The sequence below is a fragment of the Prunus mume genome, linkage group LG8, assembly GCF_029339155.1.
Source record: "Prunus mume cultivar Tortuosa linkage group LG8, ASM2933915v1, whole genome shotgun sequence".
Taxonomy (NCBI): Eukaryota; Viridiplantae; Streptophyta; class Magnoliopsida; order Rosales; family Rosaceae; genus Prunus; species Prunus mume.
In genome coordinates, this window is record NC_142705.1 from 18,895,640 (window position 1) to 18,898,601 (window position 2,962).

Consider the following 2,962-nt stretch of genomic DNA (forward strand, 5'->3'; position numbering starts at 1 on the left):
GTGAGAGACACATCCAGAGGAAAAGAAAGTGAGAGCCAATGCAGAGAAGGAAGAAAGATGATAGTGAGAAGAGAGAAAGAGAGCAAAGAGAAATTCTCCGAGATTTTATTTTATTTTATTTATTTATAAAAGAGCTAGTGTGAGTGTAAACACCAAAATTATATTCCTTTTGTAACCCTATTATTTTACATAGTGAAAATGGTTACTACTGCTGCTCTCCAGGGACGTAGGCAACTTGCCAAATCTCGTTAAATATTATGTCTCATTTACTTTATGTGCGGCCTTTATATTCCAGCACCGTTCGTTTTACAGCATTAATATTAGGTCCTTTTGAAAAACAAACAACATGGAAAAATGTTTCATGTATATAAGTGACACCACGGCCCTAAATGATTCGTGTATTTTTCAAAGAGTAGATCATGACTGTTTTTGACATGAGAGAATTGTACTCATAGAGTAATTTTTATTTTGCCTTGTAAAGAAAATCAAGAGTACATCTAAAATGTGTTAAAATTTCATGCTTTAAATTCTAACTGACAAGGGTATAGGAACAAGATATATATATATATATATATATATAGTGGATGAGTATGGTCCTCAATGAAAGTCTTAACTACAAAATTGAACCCATCATACACTACTGTTAACTTTGCTTTGCAATTTTCACGAACATTACCTCGTTCTCTTTGTGTAGACTCACTGTCTTTTTTTTTCCTCCACGTCTCATCTGTTTCACCTTCCTTAAAACAAACGTATCGTTTCCAAAAAACCTCACCTGTTTCTTTCTTTTTCTTCTCCTTACTAATCTTGACACTAAAGCCAGCATCCTTTGCGTAATCATTATAGAACTTGTATGTTTCATCCAATGACTTGAATGCTAGCCCTGCTTTCGGTTTTTTATCATCTCTAACTTGAGGGATATAAAATTCATCTTTAGAAGACATCCATTCATCTAATGCATTTGCCATCACTCCTGCACTTAAATGTATAGTAAGAAAATTAGTACAATCATATGTAATAAACAAAGAAAAAACTCGAATGGAAGAAATAAATAAATAAAGGTCTGGAAAAAAAAAAAAAAATCAGATATTCACAATCATTAACAAACAGCATAGTTGCAAGAACCCAATATTGAGATTCACATTTGACAAAGGAAAAACTCGAATGGAAGAACCTTAGATTGAGATTCATGTTTGTTCTAGTAGTTCTGAAATAAAAAATAACACAAACCCAATTGAAATTCTAGGCGTACAAGGAATAGTTACAAAACTTCCAAAATAAAAAATAACAGAAACCCAATTGAAATTCCCAGATATGGGTTCATGATTTCAAATCCAAAAATTGAGTGAAAAACTTTTGAAAAACAAGAAACTAACCTTGTTGAAGTGCGAGGGAATGAGTGCTCCGGATTTTCGCTCGTTACGCCGGAGTTGGAGTTGTTGTGGCTGCAGCGATGGGAGGAAGCAGAACACAGAGGCAGCGGGAGGAAGAAGAACAGATTTTGGGTTTTTAGTTTTTAGTTTTTTCCTTTTTTGTTAAGTAAAATTTAAAAGGTAAAAGAAAGAAGATATTTTAAAGTAAATTTTTCTCAACCCTTGGATTAAATCTAAGGGTGGGTGACCATAAGTCCCTTGGACCCCTGGGGTCCAAGAGAACGGGACTGTATATATATATATATAGTGAGGTTCTATTGAGGGACACCTTTCTAAGGCCCCACTCTGTATTGTATTTCACTAATTCAAACTGTCTATTTTGTAGATTTCATTCAAAGATTATCTCTATATAAAAAAATCACTTGAATCCGATATCATTTGACCACTCAATTGAATTATTGTAAATTTAGTACTTTCTTGAAGCACAGTGTTCATTGATTTTGTAGGACACAATTAGATGTCAAAATGGTTTCCGATTTGTCTAATTTTTTGTAAGGATGATCTATGAATGTAGACTTAAAAAAAGAGATGGTTTAGATCGTTGAAAAAAAATCGTAGAGGACCCTAAAGGGTGTCGCTTAAATAAAATTATTTAAGGGATCCCTCAATAGAAAAGGACTGCACATATATTAGGGACAGCCCAAAATAGGCCCTTATAACTCTTATATTCTAGACATAAACTCACCTCTATTTCTTTTTTCTTTTTCTTTTTTTTCCTAAAACACTGGAAATTTTTTTATTGAAAAAAGAATATCAAGGTTTACATCTTCTGCAAGTATATCAAACAACCATTCTGTACCAACATGGTCCCAAACATGACTACCCCCTTGCTTAGTTACTAAACTGGCAATAGCATGTGCTGCCTTATTACAAAGACGAGGAGCAAAAGTCAAGAGAACCTTGTTAAATTGGGTAACACAATGTTGAATATAAAAAAAGGATACCTCCAATGTTTGCATTAGGTTCACACTCACCATTTAGCATCGCTAAACACTGTTGCGTATCAGATTCCACAACCACATCCCAAAAACGCATATGATAACATACCATCAAAGCGGCTCGGTTTGCCAGAGCTTCTACCATAAGTGCAGAGGAGCCGTGTAGTCCACCCTCACCACCTGCTCCTATCAAGAGCCCAAAATTATCTCTAAGAACCCATGCTACACCTCTTCATTGGGACTGCATCATCCAAGCAGCGTCGCAATTTATTTTGACCATACCAACTGGCAGTTTGTGCCATCCGACGTGCAGGGAAGGAGTAACGCAGGCCAAATTGGTGGAAGGTGGTTGATCATTACGTTGTACATCTTGGAACTCAGCTACTTAATTTAGCAGACAACGAACCGCCTCTGCCAGAGCCATTACAGTCCCTTCAAATACAGCGAGGTTGCAACACTTCTATAGTCACCAAAGTCCAAAGGCAAACATTTTTATCACCTCATGAGCCCTTTCAGTACCCTTGACAGAGGCTACCACAAACTGCCAAATCGAGAAAAAGTCATCTCCTTCCAACCGATGAACATCCGCTG